The sequence below is a fragment of the Myodes glareolus genome, chromosome 9 (genome assembly GCF_982192425.1).
Source record: "Myodes glareolus chromosome 9, mMyoGla1.1, whole genome shotgun sequence".
Lineage (NCBI taxonomy): Eukaryota > Metazoa > Chordata > Mammalia > Rodentia > Cricetidae > Myodes > Myodes glareolus.
In genome coordinates, this window is record NC_142034.1 from 107,834,576 (window position 1) to 107,860,361 (window position 25,786).

Below are 25,786 nucleotides of genomic sequence, written 5' to 3' on the forward strand. Positions count from 1 at the left end.
AAAATCACTTTCCTTTGAAAGTGCCTTCAGCTACTTACAATGATTCACAAGAAACTCACATGCATTTCTCTGAAAGAGAGCAGTCTGTTCCAACACTTCAATTCACTGTGCAGAGTGAATGGAGTGTTCCTTCACTTTCTAAATGCTGTAGTTTCAGAGAAAATCACTTTCCTTTGAAAGTGCCTTAAGCTACTTACAAGCATTCACAGGAAACTCAAATGCGTTTCTATGAAAGAAAAGCTGTCTGTTCCAACACTTCAATTCACTGTGCGAAGTGAATGGAGTGTTGCTTCACTTTCTAAATTCTGTCCTTTCAGAGAAAATCACTTTCCTTTGAAAGTGCCTTAGGCTACTTACAAGCATTCACAAGAAACTCACATGCATTTCTCTGAAAGAGAAGCTGTCTGTTCCAACACTTCAATTCACTGTGCGAAGTGAATGGAGTGTTGCTTCACTTTCTAAATGCTGTAGTTTCAGAAAAAATCACTTTCCTTTGAATGTTCCTTAAGCTACTTACAAGCATTCACAGGAAACTCAAATGTGTTTCTATGAAAGAGAAGCTGTCTGTTCCAACACTTCAATTCACTGTGCGAAGTGAATGGAGTGTTGCTTCACTTTCTAAATGCTGTCCTTTCAGAGAAAATCACTTTCCTTTGAATGTTCCTTAAGCTACTTACAAGCATTCACAGGAAACTCAAATGCGTTTCTAAGAAAGAGAAGCTGTCTGTTCCAACACTTCAATTCACTGTGCGAAGGGAATGGAGTGTTGCTTCACTTTCTAAATGCTGTCCTTTCAGAGAAAATCACTTTCCTTTGAAAGTGCCTTAGGCTACTTACAAGCATTCACAAGAAACTCACATGCATTTCTCTGAAAGAGAAGCTGTCTGTTCCAACACTTCAATTCACTGTGCGAAGTGAATGGAGTGTTGCTTCACTTTCTAAATCTGTAGTTTAAGAGAAAATCACTTTCCTTTGAATGTTCCTTAAGCTACTTACAAGCATTCACAGGAAACTCAAATGCGTTTCTATGAAAGAGAATCTGTCTGTTCCAACACTTCAATTCACTGTGCGAAGTGAATGGAGTGTTGCTTCACTTTCTAAATGCTGTCCTTTCAGAGAAAATCACTTCCTTTGAAAGTGTCTTAAGCTACTTACAAGCATTCAACAGAAATTCATATGCGTTACTCTGAAAGAGAAGCTGTCTGTTCCAACACTTCAATTCACTGTGCGAAGTTTATGGAGTGTTGCTTCACTTTCTAAATGCTGTCCTTTCAGAGAAAATCACTTGCCTTTGAAAGTGCCTTAAGCAACTTCCGAGCATTCACAAAAAACTCACATCCGTTTCTCTGAAAGAGAAGCAGTCTATTACAACACTTCAATTCACTGTGCGAAGTGAATGGAGTGTTGCTTCACTTTCTAAATGCTGTCCTTTCAGAGAAAATCACTTTATTTTGAAAGTTCCTTAAGCTACTTTCAATCATTCACAAGACTCTCATGCATTTCTCTGAAAGAGAAGCAGTCTGTTCCAACACTTCAATTCACTGTGCGAAGTGAATGGAGTGTTGCTTCACTTTCTAAATGCTGTAGTTTCAGAGAAAAATCACTTTCCTTTGAAAGTGCCTTAAGCTACGTACAAGCATTCACAGGAAACTCAAATGCATTTCTATGAAAGAGAAGCTGTCTGTTCCAACACGTCAATTCACTGTGCGAAGTGAATGGAGTGTTGCCTCACTTTCTAAATGCTGTCCTTTCAGAGAAAATCACTTTCCTTTGAAAGTGCCTTAAGCTACTTACAAGCATTCACAAGAAACTCACATCCGTTTCTCTGAAAGAGAAGCAGTCTATTACAACACTTCAATTCACTGTGCGAACTGAATGGAGTGTTGCTTCACTTTCTAAATGCTGTCCTTTCAGAGAAAATCACATTCCTTTGAAAGTGCCTTCAGCTACTTACAAGCATTCACAAGAAACTCACATGCATTTCTCTGACAGAGAAGCAGTCTGTTCCAACACTTCAATTCACTGTGCAGAGTGAATGGAGTGTTCCTTCACTTTCTAAATGCTGTAGTTTCAGAGAAAATCACTTTCCTTTGAAAGTTCCTTAAGCTACTTACAAGCATTCACAGGAAACTCAAATGCGTTTCTATGAAAGAAAAGCTGTCTGTTCCAACACTTCAATTCACTGTGCGAAGTGAATGGAGTGTTGCTTCACTTTCTAAATGCTGTAGTTTCAGAGAAAATCACTTTCCATTGAATGTTCCTTAAGCTACTTACAAGCATTCACAGGAAACTCAAATGCGTTTCTATGAAAGAGAAGCTGTCTGTTCCAACACTTCAATTCACTGTGCGAAGTGAATGGAGTGTTGCTTCACTTTCTAAATGCTGTCCTTTCAGAGAAAATCACTTGCTTTTGAAAGTGCCTTAAGCCACTTACAAGCATTCACAAAAAACTCACATCCATTTCTCTGAAAGAGAAATAGAAGTCTGAAAGAGAAATAGAAGTCTGAAGAGTAATAGAAGTCTATTACAACACTTCAATTCACTGTGCGAAGTGAATGGAGTGTTGCTTCACTTTCTAAATGCTGTCCTTTCAGAGAAAATCACTTTATTTTGAAAGTTCCTTAAGATACTTTCAATCATTCACAAGAAACTCACATGCATTTCCCTGAAAGAGAAGCTGTCTGTTCCAACACTTCAATTCACTGTGCGAAGAGAATGGATTGCTGCTTCACTTTCTAAATGCTGTAGATTCAGAGAAAAATCACTTTCCTTTGAAAGTTCCTTAAGCTACGTACAAGCATTCACAGGAAACTCAAATGCGTTTCTATGAAAGAGAAGCTGTCTGTTCCAACACTTCAATTCACTGTGCGAAGTGAATGGAGTGTTGCTTCACTTTCTAAATGCTGTCCTTTCAGAGAAAATCACTTTCCTTTGAAAGTGCCTTAGGCTACTTACAAGCATTCCCAAGAAACTCACATGCATTTCTCTGAAAGAGAAGCTGTCTGTTCCAACACTTCAATTCACTGTGCGAATTGAATGTAGTGTTGCTTCACTTTCTAAATGCTGTCCTTTCAGAGAAAATCACTTTCCTTTGAATGTTCCTTAAGCTACTTACAAGCATTCACAGGAAACTCAAATGCGTTTCTAAGAAAGAGAAGCTGTCTGTTCCAACACTTCAATTCACTGTGCGAAGGGAATGGAGTGTTGCTTCACTTTCTAAATGCTGTCCTTTCAGAGAAAATCACTTTCCTTTGAAAGTGCCTTAGGCTACTTACAAGCATTCACAAGAAACTCACATGCATTTCTCTGAAAGAGAAGCTGTCTGTTCCAACACTTCAATTCACTGTGCGAAGTGAATGGAGTGTTGCTTCACTTTCTAAATCTGTACTTTAAGAGAAAATCACTTTCCTTTGAATGTTCCTTAAGCTACTTACAAGCATTCACAGGAAACTCAAATGCGTTTCTATGAAAGAGAATCTGTCTGTTCCAACACTTCAATTCACTGTGCGAAGTGAATGGAGTGTTGCTTCACTTTCTAAATGCTGTCCTTTCAGAGAAAATCACTTCCTTTGAAAGTGTCTTAAGCTACTTACAAGCATTCAACAGAAATTCATATGCGTTACTCTGAAAGAGAAGCTGTCTGTTCCAACACTTCAATTCACTGTGCGAAGTGAATGGAGTGTTGCTTCACTTTCTAAATGCTGTCCTTTCAGAGAAAATCACTTGCCTTTGAAAGTGCCTTAAGCAACTTCCGAGCATTCACAAAAAACTCACATCCGTTTCTCTGAAAGAGAAGCAGTCTATTACAACACTTCAATTCACTGTGCGAAGTGAATGGAGTGTTGCTTCACTTTCTAAATGCTGTCCTTTCAGAGAAAATCACTTTATTTTGAAAGTTCCTTAAGCTACTTTCAATCACTCACAAGACTCTCATGCATTTCTCTGAAAGAGAAGCAGTCTATTCCAACACTTCAATTCACTGTGCGAAGTGAATGGAGTGTTGCTTCACTTTCTAAATGCTGTAGTTTCAGAGAAAAATCACTTTCCTTTGAAAGTGCCTTAAGCTACGTACAAGCATTCACAGGAAACTCAAATGCATTTCTATGAAAGAGAAGCTGTCTGTTCCAACACGTCAATTCACTGTGCGAAGTGAATGGAGTGTTGCTTCACTTTCTAAATGCTGTCCTTTCAGAGAAAATCACTTTCCTTTGAAAGTGCCTTAAGCTACTTACAAGCATTCACAAGAAACTCACATCCGTTTCTCTGAAAGAGAAGCAGTCTATTACAACACTTCAATTCACTGTGCGAACTGCATGGAGTGTTGCTTCACTTTCTAAATGCTGTCCTTTCAGAGAAAATCACATTCCTTTGAAAGTGCCTTCAGCTACTTACAAGCATTCACAAGAAACTCACATGCATTTCTCTGACAGAGAAGCAGTCTGTTCCAACACTTCAATTCACTGTGCAGAGTGAATGGAGTGTTCCTTCACTTTCTAAATGCTGTAGTTTCAGAGAAAATCACTTTCCTTTGAACGTTCCTTAAGCTACTTACAAGCATTCACAGGAAACTCAAATGCGTTTCTATGAAAGAAAAGCTGTCTGTTCCAACACTTCAATTCACTGTGCGAAGTGAATGGAGTGTTGCTTCACTTTCTAAATGCTGTAGTTTCAGAGAAAATCACTTTCCATTGAATGTTCCTTAAGCTACTTACAAGCATTCACAGGAAACTCAAATGCGTTTCTATGAAAGAGAAGCTGTCTGTTCCAACACTTCAATTCACTGTGCGAAGTGAATGGAGTGTTGCTTCACTTTCTAAATGCTGTCCTTTCAGAGAAAATCACTTGCCTTTGAAAGTGCCTTAAGCTACTTACAAGCATTCACAAAAAACTCACATCCGTTTCTCTGAAAGAGAAATAGAAGTCTGAAAGAGAAATAGAAGTCTGAAGAGTAATAGAAGTCTATTACAACACTTCAATTCACTGTGCGAAGTGAATGGAGTGTTGCTTCACTTTCTAAATGCTGTCCTTTCAGAGAAAATCACTTTATTTTGAAAGTTCCTTAAGCTACTTTCAATCATTCACAAGAAACTCACATGCATTTCCCTGAAAGAGAAGCTGTCTGTTCCAACACTTCAATTCACTGTGCGAAGAGAATGGATTGCTGCTTCACTTTCTAAATGCTGTAGATTCAGAGAAAAATCACTTTTCTTTGAAAGCTCCTTAAGCTACGTACAAGCATTCACAGGAAACTCAAATGCGTTTCTATGAAAGAGAAGCTGTCTGTTCCAACACTTCAATTCACTGTGCGAAGTGAATGGAGTGTTGCTTCACTTTCTAAATGCTGTCCTTTCAGAGAAAATCACTTTATTTTGAAATTTCCTTTAGCTACTTTCAATCATTCACAAGAAACTCACATGCATTTCTCTGAAAGAGAAGCAGTCTGTTCCAACACTTCAATTCACTGTGCGAAGTGAATGGAGTGTTGCTTCACTTTCTAAATGCTGTCGTTTCAGAGAAAAATCACTTTCCTTTGAAAGTGCCTTGAGCTATGTACAAGCATTCACAGGAAACTCAAATGCGTTTCTATGAAAGAGAAGCTGTCTGTCCAACACTTCAATTCACTGTGCGAAGTGAATGGAGTGTTGCCTCACTTTCTAAATGCTGTCCTTTCAGAGAAAATCACTTGCCTTTCAAACTGCCTTAAGCAACTTACAAGCATTCACAAAAAAATTACATCCGTTTCTCTGAAAGAGAAATAGAAGTCTGAAAGAGAAATAGAAGTCTGAAGAGTAATAGAAGTCTATTACAACACTTCAATTCACTGTGCGAAGTGAATGGAGTGTTGCTTCACTTTCTAAATGCTGTCCTTTCAGAGAAAATCACTTTCCTTTGAAAGTGCCTTAAGCTACTTATAAGCATTCACAAGAAACTCACATCCGTTTCCCTGAAAGAGAAGCAGTCTATTACAACACTTCAATTCACTGTGCGAACTGAATGGAGTGTTGCTTCACTTTCTAAATGCTATCCTTTCAGAGAAAATCACTTTCCTTTGAAAGTGCCTTAAGCTACTTACAAGCATTCACAAGAAACTCACATGCATTTCTCTGAAAGAGAAGCAGTCTGTTCCAACACTTCAATTCACTGTGCAGAGTGAATGGAGTGTTCCTTCACTTTCTAAATGCTGTAGTTTCAGAGAAAATCTCTTTCCTTTGAAAGTTCCTTAAGCTACTTACAAGCATTCACAGGAAACTCAAATGCGTTTCAATGAAAGAAAAGCTGTCTGTTCCAACACTTCAATTCACTGTGCGAAGTGAATGGAGTGTTGCTTCACTTTCTAAATGCTGTCCTTTCAGAGAAAATCACTTTCCTTTGAAAGTGCCTTAGGCTACTTACAAGCATTCACAAGAAACTCACATGCATTTCTCTGAAAGAGAAGCTGTCTGTTCCAACACTTCAATTCACTGTGCGAAGTGAATGGAGTGTTGCTTCACTTTCTAAATGCTGTAGTTTCAGAAAAAATCACTTTCCTTTGAATGTTCCTTAAGCTACTTACAAGCATTCACAGGAAACTCAAATGCGTTTCTATGAAAGAGAAGCTGTCTGTTCCAACACTTCAATTCACTGTGCGAAGGGAATGGAGTGTTGCTTCACTTTCTAAATGCTTTCCTTTCAGAGAAAATCACTTCCTTTGAAAGTGCCTTAAGCTACTTACAAGCATTCAACAGAAATTCACATGCGTTACTCTGAAAGAGAAGCAGTCTGTTCCAACACTTCAATTCACTGTGCGAAGTGAATGGAGTGTTGCTTCACTTTCTAAATGCTGTCCTTTCAGAGAAAATCACTTTCCTTTGAAAGTGCCTTAAGCTACTTACAAGCATTCACAAAAAACTCACATCCGTTTCTCTGAAAGAGGAATAGAAGTCTGAAAGAGAAATAGAAGTCTGAAGAGTAATAGAAGTCTATTACAACACTTCAATGCACTGTGCGAAGTGAATGGAGTGTTGCTTCACTTTCTAAATGCTGTCCTTTCAGAGAAAATCACTTTATTTTGAAAGTTCCTTAAGCTACTTTCAATCATTCACAAGAAACTCACATACATTTCTCTGAAAGAGAAGCAGTCTGTTCCAACACTTCAATTCACTGTGCGAAGTGAATGGAGTGTTGCTTCACTTTCTAAATGCTCTCGTTTCAGAGAAAAATCACCTTCCTTTGAAAGTGCCTTGAGCTATGTACAAGCATTCACAGGAAACTCAAATGCGTTTCTATGAAAGAGAAGCTGTCTGTCCAACACTTCAATTCACTGTGCGAAGTGAATGGAGTGTTGCCTCACTTTCTAAATGCTGTCCTTTCAGAGAAAATCACTTGCCTTTCAAACTGCCTTAAGCAACTTACAAGCATTCACAAAAAAATTACATCCGTTTCTCTGAAAGAGAAATAGAAGTCTGAAAGAGAAATAGAAGTCTGAAGAGTAATAGAAGTCTATTACAACACTTCAATTCACTGTGCGAAGTGAATGGAGTGTTGCTTCACTTTCTAAATGCTGTCCTTTCAGAGAAAATCACTTTCCTTTGAAAGTGCCTTAAGCTACTTATAAGCATTCACAAGAAACTCACATCCGTTTCTCTGAAAGAGAAGCAGTCTATTACAACACTTCAATTCACTGTGCGAAGTGAATGGAGTGTTGCTTCACTTTCTAAATGCTATCCTTTCAGAGAAAATCACTTTCCTTTGAAAGTGCCTTAAGCTACTTACAAGCATTCACAAGAAACTCACATGCATTTCTCTGAAAGAGAAGCAGTCTGTTCCAACACTTCAATTCACTGTGCAGAGTGAATGGAGTGTTCCTTCACTTTCTAAATGCTGTAGTTTCAGAGAAAATCTCTTTCCTTTGAAAGTTCCTTAAGCTACTTACAAGCATTCACAGGAAACTCAAATGCGTTTCAATGAAAGAAAAGCTGTCTGTTCCAACACTTCAATTCACTGTGCGAAGTGAATGGAGTGTTGCTTCACTTTCTAAATGCTGTCCTTTCAGAGAAAATCACTTTCCTTTGAAAGTGCCTTAGGCTACTTACAAGCATTCACAAGAAACTCACATGCATTTCTCTGAAAGAGAAGCTGTCTGTTCCAACACTTCAATTCACTGTGCGAAGTGAATGGAGTGTTGCTTCACTTTCTAAATGCTGTAGTTTCAGAAAAAATCACTTTCCTTTGAATGTTCCTTAAGCTACTTACAAGCATTCACAGGAAACTCAAATGCGTTTCTATGAAAGAGAAGCTGTCTGTTCCAACACTTCAATTCACTGTGCGAAGGGAATGGAGTGTTGCTTCACTTTCTAAATGCTTTCCTTTCAGAGAAAATCACTTCCTTTGAAAGTGCCTTAAGCTACTTACAAGCATTCAACAGAAATTCACATGCGTTACTCTGAAAGAGAAGCAGTCTGTTCCAACACTTCAATTCACTGTGCGAAGTGAATGGAGTGTTGCTTCACTTTCTAAATGCTGTCCTTTCAGAGAAAATCACTTTCCTTTGAAAGTGCCTTAAGCTACTTACAAGCATTCACAAAAAACTCACATCCGTTTCTCTGAAAGAGGAATAGAAGTCTGAAAGAGAAATAGAAGTCTGAAGAGTAATAGAAGTCTATTACAACACTTCAATTCACTGTGCGAAGTGAATGGAGTGTTGCTTCACTTTTTAAATGCTGTCCTTTCAGAGAAAATCACTTTATTTTGAAAGTTCCTTAAGCTACTTTCAATCATTCACAAGAAACTCACATGCATTTCTCTGAAAGAGAAGCTGTCTGTTCCAACACTTCAATTCACTGTGCGAAGAGAATGGAGTGGTGCTTCACATTCTAAATGCTGTAGTTTCAGAGAAAAATCACTGTCCTTTGAAAGTTCCTTAGGCTACGTACAAGCATTCACAGGAAACTCAAATGCCTTTCTATGAAAGAGAAGCTCTCTGTTCCAACACTTCAATTCACTGTGCGAAGTGAATGGAGTGTTGCTTCACTTTCTAAATGCTGTCCTTTCAGAGAAAATCACTTTCCTTGGAAAGAGCCTTAAGCTACTTACAAGCATTCACAAAAAACTCACATCCGTTTCTCTAAAACAGAAGCAGTCTGTTCCAACACTTCAATTCACTGTGCGAAGTGAATGGAGTGTTCCTTCACATTTTAAATGCTGTAGTTTCAGAGAAAATCACTTTCCTTTGAAAGTGCCTTAAGCTACTTACAAGCATTCACAAAAAACTCACATCCATTTCTCTGAAAGAGAAGCAGTCTGTTCCAACACTTCAATTCACTGTGCGAAGTGGATGGAGTATTGCTTCACTTTCTAAATGCTGTACTTTCAGAGAAAATCACTTCCTTTGAAAGTGCCTTAAGCTACTTACAAGCATTCAACAGAAATTCACATGCGTTACTCTGAAAGAGAAGCAGTCTGTTCCAACACTTCAATTCTCTGTGCGAAGTGAATGGAGTGTTGCTTCACTTTCTAAATGCTGTGCTTTCAGAGAAAATCACTTGCCTTTGAAAGTGCCTTAAGCTACTTACAAGCATTCACAAAAAACTCACATCCGTTTCTCTGAAAGAGAAGCAGTCTATTACAACACTTCAATTCACTGTGCGAACTGAATGGAGTGTTGCTTCACTTTCTAAATGCTGTCCTTTCAGAGAAAATCACTTTCCTTTGAAAGTGCCTTGAGCTACTTACAAGCTTTCACAAGAAACTCACATGCATTTCTCTGAAAGAGAAGCAGTCTGTTCCAACACTTCAATTCACTGTGCAGAGTGAATGGAGTGTTCCTTCACTTTCTAAATGCTGTAGTTTCAGAGAAAATCACTTTCCTTTGAAAGTTCCTTAAGCTACTTACAAGCATTCACAGGAAACTCAAATTCGTTTCTATGAAAGAGAAGCTGTCTGTTCCAACACTTCAATTCACTGTGCGAAGTGAATGGAGTGTTGCTTCACATTCTAAATGCTGTCCTTTCAGAGAAAATCACTTTATTTTGAAAGTTCCTTAAACTACTTTCAATCATTCACAAGAAACTCACATGCATATCTCTGAAAGAGAAGCAGTCTGTTCCAACATTTCAATTCACTGTGCGAAGTGAATGGAGTGTTGCCTCACTTTCTAAATGCTGTCCTTTCAGAGAAAATCACTTGCCTTTCATACTGCCTTAAGCAACTTACAAGCATTCACAAAAAAATTACATCCGTTTCTCTGAAAGAGAAATAGAAGTCTGAAAGAGAAATAGAAGTCTGAAGAGTAATAGAAGTCTATTACAACACTTCAATTCACTGTGCGAAGTGAATGGAGTGTTGCTTCACTTTCTAAATGCTGTCCTTTCAGAGAAAATCACTTTCCTTTGAAAGTGCCTTAAGCTACATACAAGCATTCACAAGAAACTCACATCCGTTTCTCTGAAAGAGAAGCAGTCTATTACAACACTTCAATTCACTGTGCGAACTGAATGGAGTGTTGCTTCACTTTCTAAATGCTGTCCTTTCAGAGAAAATCACTTTCCTTTGAAAGTGCATTAAGCTACTTACAAGCATTCACAAGAAACTCACATGCATTTCTCTGAAAGAGAAGCAGTTTGTTCCAACACTTCAATTCACTGTGCAGAGTGAATGGAGTGTTCCTTCACTTTCTAAATGCTGTAGTTTCAGAGAAAATCACTTTCCTTTGAAAGTTCCTTAAGCTACTTACAAGCATTCACAAGAAACTCAAATGCGTTTCTATGAAAGAAAAGCTGTACTTTCCAACACTTCAATTCACTGTGCGAAGTGAATGGAGTGTTGCTTCACTTTCTAAATGCTGTCCTTTCAGAGAAAATCACTTTCCTTTGAAAGTGCCTTAGGCTACTTACAAGCATTCACAAGAAACTCACATGCATTTCTCTGAAAGAGAAGCTGTCTGTTCCAACACTTCAATTCACTGTGCGAAGTAAATGGAGTGTTGCTTCACTTTCTAAATGCTGTAGTTTCAGAGAAAATCACTTTCCTTTCAATGTTCCTTAAGCTACTTACAAGCATTCACAGGAAACTCAAATGCGTTTCTATGAAAGAGAAGCTGTCTGTTCCAACACATCAATTCACTGTGCGAAGGGAATGGAGTGTTGCTTCACTTTCTAAATGCTGTCCTTTCAGAGAAAATCACTTCCTTTGAAAGTGCCTTAAGCTACTTACAAGCATTCAACAGAAATTCACATGCGTTACTCTGAAAGAGAAGCAGTCTGTTCCAACACTTCAATTCACTGTGCGAAGTGAATGGAGTGTTGCTTCACTTTCTAAATGCTGTCCTATCAGAGAAAATCACTTGCCTTTGAAAGTGCCTTAAGCTACTTACAAGCATTCACAAAAAAACTCACATCCGTTTCTCTGAAAGAGAAATAGAAGTCTGAAAGAGAAATAGAAGTCTGAGGAGTAATAGAAGTCTATTACAACACTTCAATTCACTGTGCGAAGTGAATGGAGTGTTGCTTTACTTTCTAAATGCTGTCCTTTCAGAGAAAATCACTTTCCTTTGAAAGTGCCTTAAGCTACTTACAAGCATTCACAAGAAACTCACATCCGTTTCTCTGAAAGAGAAGCAGTCTATTACAACACTTCAATTCACTGTGCGAACTGAATGGAGTGTTGCTTCACTTTCTAAATGCTGTCCTTTCAGAGAAAATCACTTTCCTTTGAAAGTCCTTTAAGCTACTTACAAGCATTCACAAGAAACTCACATGCATTTCTCTGAAAGAGAAGCAGTCTGTTCCAACACTTCAATTCACTGTGCAGAGTGAATGGAGTGTTCCTTCACTTTCTAAATGCTGTAGTTTCAGAGAAAATCACTTTCCTTTGAAAGTTCCTTAAACTACTTACAAGCATTCACAGGAAACTCAAATGCGTTTCTCTGAAAGAAAAGCTGTCTGTTCCAACACTTCAATTCACTGTGCGAAGTGAATGGAGTGTTGCTTCACTTTCTAAATGCTGTCCTTTCAGAGAAAATCACTTTCCTTTGAAAGTGCCTTAGGCTACTTACAAGCATTCACAAGAAACTCACATGCATTTCTCTGAAAGAGAAGCTGTCTGTTCCAAAACTTCAATTCACTGTGCGAAGTGAATGGAGTGTTGCTTCACTTTCTAAATGCTGTCCTTTCAGAGAAAATCACTTGCCTTTGAAAGTGCCTTAAGCTACTTACAAGCATTCACAAAAAACTCACATCCGTTTCTCTGAAAGAGAAATAGAAGTCTGAAAGAGAAATAGAAGTCTGAAGAGTAATAGAAGTCTATTACAACACTTCAATTCACTGTGCGAAGTGAATGGAGTGTTGCTTCACTTTCTAAATGATGTCCTTTCAGAGAAAATCACTTTATTTTGAAAGTTCCTTAAGCTACTTTCAATCATTCACAAGAAACTCACATGCATTTCTCTGAAAGAGAAGCTGTCTGTTCCAACACTTCAATTCACTGTGCGAAGAGAATGGAGTGCTGCTTCACATTCTAAATGCTGTAGTTTCAGAGAAAAATCACTTTCCTTTGAAAGTTCCTTAAGCTACGTACAAGCATTCACAGGAAGCTCAAATGCGTTTCTATGAAAGAGAAGCTGTCTGTTCCAACACTTCAATTCACTGTGCGAAGTGAATGGAGTGTTGCTTCACTTTCTAAATGCTGTCCTTTCAGAGAAAATCACTTTCCTTGGAAAGAGCCGTAAGCTACTTACAAGCATTCACAAAAAAACTCACATCCGTTTCTCTGAAAGAGAAATAGAAGTCTGAAAGAGAAATAGAAGTCTGAAGAGTAATAGAAGTCTATTACAACACTTCAATTCACTGTGCGAAGTGAATGGAGTGTTGCTTCACTTTCTAAATGCTGTCCTTTCAGAGAAAATCACTTTATTTGGAAAGTTCCTTAAGCTACGTTAAATCATTCACAGGAAACTCAAATACGTTTCTATGAAAGAGAAGCTGTCTGTTCCAACACTTCAATTCACTGTGCGAAGTGAATGGAGTGTTGCTTCACTTTCTAAATGCTGTCCTTTCAGAGAAAATCACTTTATTTTGAAAGTTCCTTAAGCTACTTTCAATCAATCACAAGAAACTCACATGCATTTCTCTGAAAGAGAAGCAGTCTGTTCCAACACTTCAATTCACTGTGCGAAGTGAATGGAGTGTTCCTTCACATTTTAAATGCTGTAGTTTCAGAGAATATCACTTTCCTTTGAAAGTGCCTTAAGCTACTTACAAGCATTCACAAAAAACTCACATCCATTTCTCTGAAAGAGAAGCAGTCTGTTCCAACACTTCAATTCACTGTGCGAAGTGAATGGAGTATTGCTTTACTTTCTAAATGCTGTACTTTCAGAGAAAATCACTTCCTTTGAAAGTGCCTTAAGCTACTTACAGCATTCAACAGAAATTCACATGCGTTACTCTGAAAGAGAAGCAGTGTGTTCCAACACTTCAGTTCACTGTGCGAAGTGAATGGAGTGTTGCTTTACTTTCTAAATGCTGTCCTTTCAGAGAAAATCACTTTATTTTGAAAGTTCCTTAAGCTACTTTAAATCATTCACAAGAAACTCACATGCATTTCTCTGAAAGAGAAGCTGTCTGTTCCAACACTTCAATTCACTGTGCGAAGCGAATGGAGTGCTGCTTCACTTTCTAAATGCTGTAGTTTCAGAGAAAAATCACTTTCCTTTGAAAGTTCCTTAAGCTACGTACAAGCATTCACAGGAAACTCAGATGCGTTTCTATGAAAGAGAAGCTGTCTGTTCCAACACTTCAATTCGCTGTGCGAAGTGAATGGAGTGTTGCTTCACTTTCTAAATGCTGTCCTTTCAGAGAAAATCACTTTATTTTGAAAGTTCCTTAAGCTACTTTCAATCATTCACAAGAAACTCACATGCATTTCTCTGAAAGAGAAGCAGTCTGTTCCAACACTTCAATTCACTGTGCGAAAAGAATGGAGTGTTGCCTCACTTTCTAAATGCTGTCCTTTCAGAGAAAATCACTTGCCTTTGAAAGTGCCTTAAGCAACTTACAAGCATTCACAAAAAACTCACATCCGTTTCTCTGAAAGAGAGATAGAAGTCTGAAAGAGTAATAGAAATCTGAAGAGTAATAGAAGTCTATTACAACACTTCAATTCACTGTGCGAAGTGAATGGAGTGTTGCTTTACTTTCTAAATGCTGTCCTTTCAGAGAAAATCACTTTCCTTTGAAAGTGCCTTAAGCTACTTACAAGCATTCACAAGAAACTCACATCCGTTTCTCTGAAAGAGAAGCAGTCTCTTACAACACTTCAATTCACTGTGCGAACTGAATGGAGTGTTGCTTCACTTTCTAAATGCTGTCCTTTCAGAGAAAATCACTTTCCTTTGAAAGTGCCTTAAGCTACTTACAAGCATTCACAAGAAACTCACATGCATTTCTCTGAAAGAGAAGCAGTCTGTTCCAACACTTCAATTCACTGTGCAGAGTGAATGGAGTGTTCCTTCACTTTCTAAATGCTGTAGTTTCAGAGAAAATCACTTTCCTTTGAAAGTTCCTTAAGCTACTTACAAGCATTCACAGGAAACTCAAATGCGTTTCTCTGAAAGAAAAGCTGACTGTTCCAACACTTCAATTCACTGTGCGAAGTGAATGGAGTGTTGCTTCACTTTCTAAATGCTGTCCTTTCAGAGAAAATCACTTTCCTTTGAAAGTGCCTTAGGCTACTTACAAGTATTCACAAGAAACTCACATGCATTTCTCTGAAAGAGAAGCTGTCTGTTCCAACACTTCAATTCACTGTGCGAAGTGAATGGAGTGTTGCTTCACTTTCTAAATGCTGTCCTTTCAGAGAAAATCACTTGCCTTTGAAAGTGCCTTAAGCTACTTACAAGCATTAACAAAAAACTCACATCCGTTTCTCTGAAAGAGAAATAGAAGTCTGAAAGAGAAATAGAAGTCTGAAGAGTAATAGAAGTCTATTACAACACTTCAATTCACTGTGAGAAGTGAATGGAGTGTTGCTTCACATTCTAAATGCTGTCCTTTCAGAGAAAATCACTTTATTTTGAAAGTTCCTTAAGCTACTTTCAATCATTCACAAGAAACTCACATGCATTTCTCTGAAAGAGAAGCTGTCTGTTCCAACACTTCAATTCACTGTGCGAAGAGAATGGAGTGCTGCTTCACTTTCTAAATGCTGTAGTTTCAGAGAAAAATCACTTTCCTTTGAAAGTTCCTTAAGCTACGTACAAGCATTCACAGGAAACTCAAATGCGTTTCTATGAAAGAGAAGCTGTCTGTTCCAACACTTCAATTCACTGTGCGAAGTGAATGGAGTGTTGCTTCACTTTCTAAATGCTTTCCTTTCAGAGAAAATCACTTTCCTTGGAAAGAGCCTTAAGCTACTTACAAGCATTCACAAAAAACTCACATCCGTTTCTCTAAAACAGAAGCAGTCTGTTCCAACACTTCAATTCACTGTGCGAAGTGAATGGAGTGTTCCTTCACATTTTAAATGCTGTAGTTTCAGAGAAAATCACTTTCCTTTTAAAGTGCCTTAAGCTACTTACAAGCATTCACAAAAAACTCACATCCATTTCTCTGAAAGAGAAGCAGTCTGTTCCAACACTTCAATTCACTGTGCGAAGTGAATGGAGTATTGCGTTACTTTCTAAATGCTGTACTTTCAGAGAAAATCACTTCCTTTGAAAGTGCCTTAAGCTACATACAAGCATTCAACAGAAATTCACATGCGTTACTCTGAAAGAGAAGCAGTCTGTTCCAACACTTCAATTCAATGTGCGAAGTGAATGGAGTGTTGCTTCACTTTCTAAATGCTGTCCTTTCAGAGAAAATCACTTGCCTTTGAAAGTGCCTTAAGCAACTTACAAGCATTCACAAAAACTCACATCCGTTTCTCTGAAAGAGAAGCAGTCTATTACAACACTTCAATTCACTGTGCGAAGTGAATGGAGTGTTGCTTCACTTTCTAAATGCTGTCCTTTCAGACAAAATCACTTTATTTTGAAAGTTCCTTAAGCTACTTTAAATCATTCACAAGAAACTCACATGCATTTCTCTGAAAGAGAAGCTGTCTGTTCCAACACTTCAATTCACTGTGCGAAGCGAATGGAGTGCTGCTTCACTTTCTAAATGCTGTAGTTTCAGCGAAAAATCACTTTCCTTTGAAAGTTCCTTAAGCTACGTACAAGCATTCACAGGAAACTCAAATGCGTTTCTATGAAAGAGAAGCTGTCTGTTCCAACACTTCAATTCACTGTGCGAAGTGAATGGAGTGTTGCTTCACTTTCTAAATGCTGTAATATCAGAGAAAATCACTTTATTTTGAAAGTTCCTTAAGCTACTTTCAATCATTCACAAGAAACTCACATGCATTTCTCTGAAAGAGAAGCAGTCTGTTCCAACACTTCAATTCTCTGTGCGAAGTGAATGGAGTGTTGCTTCACTTTCTAAATCCTGTAGTTTCAGAGAAAAATCACTTTCCTTTGAAAGTGCCTTAAGCTACGTACAAGCATTCACAGGAAACTCTAATGCGTTTCTATGAAAGAGAAGCTGTCTGTTCCAACACTTCAATTCACTGTGCGAAGTGAATGGAGTGTTGCTTCACTTTCTAAATGCTGTCCTTTCAGAGAAAATCACTTGCCTTTGAAAGTGCCTTAAGCTACTTACAAGCATTCACAAAAAACTCACATCCGTTTCTCTGAAAGAGAAATAGAAGTCTGAAAGAGAAATAGAAGTCTGAAGAGTAATAGAAGTCTATTACAACACTTCAATTCACTGTGCGAAGTGAATGGAGTGTTGCTTCACTTTCTAAATGATGTCCTTTCAGAGAAAATCACTTTATTTTGAAAGTTCCTTAAGCTACTTTCAATCATTCACAAGAAACTCACATGCATTTCTCTGAAAGAGAAGCTGTCTGTTCCAACACTTCAATTCACTGTGCGAAGAGAATGGAGTGCTGCTTCACATTCTAAATGCTGTAGTTTCAGAGAAAAATCACTTTCCTTTGAAAGTTCCTTAAGCTACGTACAAGCATTCACAGGAAGCTCAAATGCGTTTCTATGAAAGAGAAGCTGTCTGTTCCAACACTTCAATTCACTGTGCGAAGTGAATGGAGTGTTGCTTCACTTTCTAAATGCTGTCCTTTCAGAGAAAATCACTTTCCTTGGAAAGAGCCGTAAGCTACTTACAAGCATTCACAAAAAAACTCACATCCGTTTCTCTGAAAGAGAAATAGAAGTCTGAAAGAGAAATAGAAGTCTGAAGAGTAATAGAAGTCTATTACAACACTTCAATTCACTGTGCGAAGTGAATGGAGTGTTGCTTCACTTTCTAAATGCTGTCCTTTCAGAGAAAATCACTTTATTTGGAAAGTTCCTTAAGCTACGTTAAATCATTCACAGGAAACTCAAATACGTTTCTATGAAAGAGAAGCTGTCTGTTCCAACACTTCAATTCACTGTGCGAAGTGAATGGAGTGTTGCTTCACTTTCTAAATGCTGTCCTTTCAGAGAAAATCACTTTATTTTGAAAGTTCCTTAAGCTACTTTCAATCATTCACAAGAAACTCACATGCATTTCTCTGAAAGAGAAGCAGTCTGTTCCAACACTTCAATTCACTGTGCGAAGTGAATGGAGTGTTCCTTCACATTTTAAATGCTGTAGTTTCAGAGAATATCACTTTCCTTTGAAAGTGCCTTAAGCTACTTACAAGCATTCACAAAAAACTCACATCCATTTCTCTGAAAGAGAAGCAGTCTGTTCCAACACTTCAATTCACTGTGCGAAGTGAATGGAGTATTGCTTTACTTTCTAAATGCTGTACTTTCAGAGAAAATCACTTCCTTTGAAAGTGCCTTAAGCTACTTACAGCATTCAACAGAAATTCACATGCGTTACTCTGAAAGAGAAGCAGTGTGTTCCAACACTTCAGTTCACTGTGCGAAGTGAATGGAGTGTTGCTTTACTTTCTAAATGCTGTCCTTTCAGAGAAAATCACTTTATTTTGAAAGTTCCTTAAGCTACTTTAAATCATTCACAAGAAACTCACATGCATTTCTCTGAAAGAGAAGCTGTCTGTTCCAACACTTCAATTCACTGTGCGAAGCGAATGGAGTGCTGCTTCACTTTCTAAATGCTGTAGTTTCAGAGAAAAATCACTTTCCTTTGAAAGTTCCTTAAGCTACGTACAAGCATTCACAGGAAACTCAGATGCGTTTCTATGAAAGAGAAGCTGTCTGTTCCAACACTTCAATTCGCTGTGCGAAGTGAATGGAGTGTTGCTTCACTTTCTAAATGCTGTCCTTTCAGAGAAAATCACTTTATTTTGAAAGTTCCTTAAGCTACTTTCAATCATTCACAAGAAACTCACATGCATTTCTCTGAAAGAGAAGCAGTCTGTTCCAACACTTCAATTCACTGTGCGAAAAGAATGGAGTGTTGCCTCACTTTCTAAATGCTGTCCTTTCAGAGAAAATCACTTGCCTTTGAAAGTGCCTTAAGCAACTTACAAGCATTCACAAAAAACTCACATCCGTTTCTCTGAAAGAGAGATAGAAGTCTGAAAGAGTAATAGAAATCTGAAGAGTAATAGAAGTCTATTACAACACTTCAATTCACTGTGCGAAGTGAATGGAGTGTTGCTTTACTTTCTAAATGCTGTCCTTTCAGAGAAAATCACTTTCCTTTGAAAGTGCCTTAAGCTACTTACAAGCATTCACAAGAAACTCACATCCGTTTCTCTGAAAGAGAAGCAGTCTCTTACAACACTTCAATTCACTGTGCGAACTGAATGGAGTGTTGCTTCACTTTCTAAATGCTGTCCTTTCAGAGAAAATCACTTTCCTTTGAAAGTGCCTTAAGCTACTTACAAGCATTCACAAGAAACTCACATGCATTTCTCTGAAAGAGAAGCAGTCTGTTCCAACACTTCAATTCACTGTGCAGAGTGAATGGAGTGTTCCTTCACTTTCTAAATGCTGTAGTTTCAGAGAAAATCACTTTCCTTTGAAAGTTCCTTAAGCTACTTACAAGCATTCACAGGAAACTCAAATGCGTTTCTCTGAAAGAAAAGCTGACTGTTCCAACACTTCAATTCACTGTGCGAAGTGAATGGAGTGTTGCTTCACTTTCTAAATGCTGTCCTTTCAGAGAAAATCACTTTCCTTTGAAAGTGCCTTAGGCTACTTACAAGTATTCACAAGAAACTCACATGCATTTCTCTGAAAGAGAAGCTGTCTGTTCCAACACTTCAATTCACTGTGCGAAGTGAATGGAGTGTTGCTTCACTTTCTAAATGCTGTCCTTTCAGAGAAAATCACTTGCCTTTGAAAGTGCCTTAAGCTACTTACAAGCATTAACAAAAAACTCACATCCGTTTCTCTGAAAGAGAAATAGAAGTCTGAAAGAGAAATAGAAGTCTGAAGAGTAATAGAAGTCTATTACAACACTTCAATTCACTGTGAGAAGTGAAAGGAGTGTTGCTTCACATTCTAAATGCTGTCCTTTCAGAGAAAATCACTTTATTTTGAAAGTTCCTTAAGCTACTTTCAATCATTCACAAGAAACTCACATGCATTTCTCTGAAAGAGAAGCTGTCTGTTCCAACACTTCAATTCACTGTGCGAAGAGAATGGAGTGCTGCTTCACTTTCTAAATGCTGTAGTTTCAGAGAAAAATCACTTTCCTTTGAAAGTTCCTTAAGCTACGTACAAGCATTCACAGGAAACTCAAATGCGTTTCTATGAAAGAGAAGCTGTCTGTTCCAACACTTCAATTCACTGTGCGAAGTGAATGGAGTGTTGCTTCACTTTCTAAATGCTTTCCTTTCAGAGAAAATCACTTTCCTTGGAAAGAGCCTTAAGCTACTTACAAGCATTCACAAAAAACTCACATCCGTTTCTCTAAAACAGAAGCAGTCTGTTCCAACACTTCAATTCACTGTGCGAAGTGAATGGAGTGTTCCTTCACATTTTAAATGCTGTAGTTTCAGAGAAAATCACTTTCCTTTTAAAGTGCCTTAAGCTACTTACAAGCATTCACAAAAAACTCACATCCATTTCTCTGAAAGAGAAGCAGTCTGTTCCAACACTTCAATTCACTGTGCGAAGTGAATGGAGTATTGCGTTACTTTCTAAATGCTGTACTTTCAGAGAAAATCACTTCCTTTGAAAGTGCCTTAAGCTACATACAAGCATTCAACAGAAATTCACATGCGTTACTCTGAAAGAGAAGCAGTCTGTTCCAACACTTCAATTCAATGTGCGAAGTGAATGGAGTGTTGCTTCACTTTCTAAATGCTGTCCTTTCAGAGAAAATCACTTGCCTTTGAAAGTGCCTTAAGCAACTTACAAGCATTCACAAAAACTCACATCCGTTTCTCTGAAAGAGAAGCAGTCTATTACAACACTTCAATTCACTGTGCGAAGTGAATGGAGTGTTGCTTCACTTTCTAAATGCTGTCCTTTCAGACAAAATCACTTTATTTTGAAAGTTCCTTAAGCTACTTTAAATCATTCACAAGAAACTCACATGCATTTCTCTGAAAGAGAAGCTGTCTGTTCCAACACTTCAATTCACTGTGCGAAGCGAATGGAGTGCTGCTTCACTTTCTAAATGCTGTAGTTTCAGCGAAAAATCACTTTCCTTTGAAAGTTCCTTAAGCTACGTACAAGCATTCACAGGAAACTCAAATGCGTTTCTATGAAAGAGAAGCTGTCTGTTCCAACACTTCAATTCACTGTGCGAAGTGAATGGAGTGTTGCTTCACTTTCTAAATGCTGTAATATCAGAGAAAATCACTTTATTTTGAAAGTTCCTTAAGCTACTTTCAATCATTCACAAGAAACTCACATGCATTTCTCTGAAAGAGAAGCAGTCTGTTCCAACACTTCAATTCTCTGTGCGAAGTGAATGGAGTGTTGCTTCACTTTCTAAATCCTGTAGTTTCAGAGAAAAATCACTTTCCTTTGAAAGTGCCTTAAGCTACGTACAAGCATTCACAGGAAACTCTAATGCGTTTCTATGAAAGAGAAGCTGTCTGTTCCAACACTTCAATTCACTGTGCGAAATGAATGGAGTGTTTCCTCTCTTTCTAAATGCTGTCCTTTCAGAGAAAATCACTTTCCTTTGAAAGTGCCTTAAGCAACTTACAAGCATTCACAAAAAACTCACATCCGTTTCTCTGAAAGAGAGATAGAAGTCTGAAAGAGAAATAGAAGTCTGAAGAGTAATAGAAGTCTATTACAACACTTCAATTCACTGTGCCAAGTGAATGGAGTGTTGCTTCACTTTCTAAATGCTGTCCTTTCAGAGAAAATCACTTTCCTTTGAAAGTGCCTTAAGCTACTTACAAGCATTCACAAGAAACTCACATCCGTTTCTCTGAAAGAGAAGCAGTCTATTACAACACTTCAATTCACTGTGCGAACTGAATGGAGTGTTGCTTCACTTTCTAAATGCTGTCCTTTCAGAGAAAATCACTTTCCTTTGAAAGTGCCTTAAGCTACTTACAAGCATTCACAAGAAACTCACATGCATTTTTCTGAAAGAGAAGCAGTCTGTTCCAACACTTCAATTCACTGTGCAGAGTGAATGGAGTGTTGCTTCACTTTCTAAATGCTGTAGTTTCAGAGAAAATCACTTTATTTTGAAAGTTCCTTAAGCTACTTTCAATCATTCACTTTCCTTTGAATGTTCCTTAAGCTACATACAAACTTTCACAGGAAACTCGAATGCGTTTCTATGAAAAAGAAGCTGTCTGTTCCAACACTTCAATTCACTTTGCGAAGTGAATGGAGTGTTGCTTCTCTTTCTAAATGCTGTCCTTTCAGAGAAAATCACTTTCAGAGAAGCTGTCTGTTCCAACACTTCAATTCACTGTGCGAAGTGAATGGAGTGTTGCTTCACTTTCTAAATGCTGTCCTTTCAGAGAAAATCACTTTCAGAGAAGCTGTCTGTTCCAACACTTCAATTCACTGTGCGAAGTGAATGGAGTGTTGCTTCACTTTCTAAATGCTGTCCTTTCAGAGAAAATCACTTTCCTTGGAAAGAGCCTTAAGCTACTTACAAGCATTCACAAAAAACTCACATCCATTTCTCTAAAACAGAAGCAGTCTATTAAAACACTTCAATTCACTGTGCGAAGTGAATGGAGTGTTCCTTCACATTTTAAATGCTGTAGTTTCAGAGAATATCACTTTCCTTTGAAAGTGCCTTAAGCTACTTACAAGCATTCACAAAAAACTCACATCCATTTCTCTGAAAGAGAAGCAGTCTGTTCCAACACTTCAATTCACTGTGCGAAGTGAATGGAGTATTGCTTTACTTTCTAAATGCTGTACTTTCAGAGAAAATCACTTCCTTTGAAAGTGCCTTAAGCTACTTACAGCATTCAACAGAAATTCACATGCGTTACTCTGAAAGAGAAGCAGTGTGTTCCAACACTTCAGTTCACTGTGCGAAGTGAATGGAGTGTTGCTTTACTTTCTAAATGCTGTCCTTTCAGAGAAAATCACTTTATTTTGAAAGTTCCTTAAGCTACTTTAAATCATTCACAAGAAACTCACATGCATTTCTCTGAAAGAGAAGCTGTCTGTTCCAACACTTCAATTCACTGTGCGAAGCGAATGGAGTGCTGCTTCACTTTCTAAATGCTGTAGTTTCAGAGAAAAATCACTTTCCTTTGAAAGTTCCTTAAGCTACGTACAAGCATTCACAGGAAACTCAGATGCGTTTCTATGAAAGAGAAGCTGTCTGTTCCAACACTTCAATTCGCTGTGCGAAGTGAATGGAGTGTTGCTTCACTTTCTAAATGCTGTCCTTTCAGAGAAAATCACTTGCCTTTGAAAGTGCCTTAAGCAACTTACAAGCATTCACAAAAAACTCACATCCGTTTCTCTGAAAGAGAGATAGAAGTCTGAAAGAGTAATAGAAATCTGAAGAGTAATAGAAGTCTATTACAACACTTCAATTCACTGTGCAAAGTGAATGGAGTGTTGCTTTACTTTCTAAATGCTGTCCTTTCAGAGAAAATCACTTTCCTTTGAAAGTGCCTTAAGCTACTTACAAGCATTCACAAGAAACTCACATCCGTTTCTCTGAAAGAGAAGCAGTCTCTTACAACACTTCAATTCACTGTGCGAACTGAATGGAGTGTTGCTTCACTTTCTAAATGCTGTCCTTTCAGAGAAAATCACTTTCCTTTGAAAGTGCCTTAAGCTACTTACAAGCATTCACAAGAAACTCACATGCATTTCTCTGAAAGAGAAGCAGTCTGTTCCAACACTTCAATTCACTGTGCAGAGTGAATGGAGTGTTCCTTCACTTTCTAAATGCTGTAGTTTCAGAGAAAATCACTTTCCTTTGAAAGTTCCTTAAGCTACTTACAAGCATTCACAGGAAACTCAAATGCGTTTCTCTGAAAGAAAAGCTGACTGTTCCAACACTTCAATTCACTGTGCGAAGTGAATGGAGTGTTGCTTCACTTTCTAAATGCTGTCCTTTCAGAGAAAATCACTTTCCTTTGAAAGTGCCTTAGGCTACTTACAAGTATTCACAAGAAACTCACATGCATTTCTCTGAAAGAGAAGCTGTCTGTTCCAACACTTCAATTCACTGTGCGAAGTGAATGGAGTGTTGCTTCACTTTCTAAATGCTGTCCTTTCAGAGAAAATCACTTGCCTTTGAAAGTGCCTTAAGCTACTTACAAGCATTAACAAAAAACTCACATCCGTTTCTCTGAAAGAGAAATAGAAGTCTGAAAGAGAAATAGAAGTCTGAAGAGTAATAGAAGTCTATTACAACACTTCAATTCACTGTGAGAAGTGAATGGAGTGTTGCTTCACATTCTAAATGCTGTCCTTTCAGAGAAAATCACTTTATTTTGAAAGTTCCTTAAGCTACTTTCAATCATTCACAAGAAACTCACATGCATTTCTCTGAAAGAGAAGCTGTCTGTTCCAACACTTCAATTCACTGTGCGAAGAGAATGGAGTGCTGCTTCACTTTCTAAATGCTGTAGTTTCAGAGAAAAATCACTTTCCTTTGAAAGTTCCTTAAGCTACGTACAAGCATTCACAGGAAACTCAAATGCGTTTCTATGAAAGAGAAGCTGTCTGTTCCAACACTTCAATTCACTGTGCGAAGTGAATGGAGTGTTGCTTCACTTTCTAAATGCTTTCCTTTCAGAGAAAATCACTTTCCTTGGAAAGAGCCTTAAGCTACTTACAAGCATTCACAAAAAACTCACATCCGTTTCTCTAAAACAGAAGCAGTCTGTTCCAACACTTCAATTCACTGTGCGAAGTGAATGGAGTGTTCCTTCACATTTTAAATGCTGTAGTTTCAGAGAAAATCACTTTCCTTTTAAAGTGCCTTAAGCTACTTACAAGCATTCACAAAAAACTCACATCCATTTCTCTGAAAGAGAAGCAGTCTGTTCCAACACTTCAATTCACTGTGCGAAGTGAATGGAGTATTGCGTTACTTTCTAAATGCTGTACTTTCAGAGAAAATCACTTCCTTTGAAAGTGCCTTAAGATACATACAAGCATTCAACAGAAATTCACATGCGTTACTCTGAAAGAGAAGCAGTCTGTTCCAACACTTCAATTCAATGTGCGAAGTGAATGGAGTGTTGCTTCACTTTCTAAATGCTGTCCTTTCAGAGAAAATCACTTGCCTTTGAAAGTGCCTTAAGCAACTTACAAGCATTCACAAAAACTCACATCCGTTTCTCTGAAAGAGAAGCAGTCTATTACAACACTTCAATTCACTGTGCGAAGTGAATGGAGTGTTGCTTCACTTTCTAAATGCTGTCCTTTCAGACAAAATCACTTTATTTTGAAAGTTCCTTAAGCTACTTTAAATCATTCACAAGAAACTCACATGCATTTCTCTGAAAGAGAAGCTGTCTGTTCCAACACTTCAATTCACTGTGCGAAGCGAATGGAGTGCTGCTTCACTTTCTAAATGCTGTAGTTTCAGCGAAAAATCACTTTCCTTTGAAAGTTCCTTAAGCTACGTACAAGCATTCACAGGAAACTCAAATGCGTTTCTATGAAAGAGAAGCTGTCTGTTCCAACACTTCAATTCACTGTGCGAAGTGAATGGAGTGTTGCTTCACTTTCTAAATGCTGTAATATCAGAGAAAATCACTTTATTTTGAAAGTTCCTTAAGCTACTTTCAATCATTCACAAGAAACTCACATGCATTTCTCTGAAAGAGAAGCAGTCTGTTCCAACACTTCAATTCACTGTGCGAAGTGAATGGAGTGTTGCTTCACTTTCTAAATCCTGTAGTGTCAGAGAAAAATCACTTTCCTTTGAAAGTGCCTTAAGCTACGTACAAGCATTCACAGGAAACTCTAATGCGTTTCTATGAAAGAGAAGCTGTCTGTTCCAACACTTCAATTCACTGTGCGAAATGAATGGAGTGTTTCCTCTCTTTCTAAATGCTGTCCTTTCAGAGAAAATCACTTTCCTTTGAAAGTGCCTTAAGCAACTTACAAGCATTCACAAAAAACTCACATCCGTTTCTCTGAAAGAGAGATAGAAGTCTGAAAGAGAAATAGAAGTCTGAAGAGTAATAGAAGTCTATTACAACACTTCAATTCACTGTGCCAAGTGAATGGAGTGTTGCTTCACTTTCTAAATGCTGTCCTTTCAGAGAAAATCACTTTCCTTTGAAAGTGCCTTAAGCTACTTACAAGCATTCACAAGAAACTCACATCCGTTTCTCTGAAAGAGAAGCAGTCTATTACAACACTTCAATTCACTGTGCG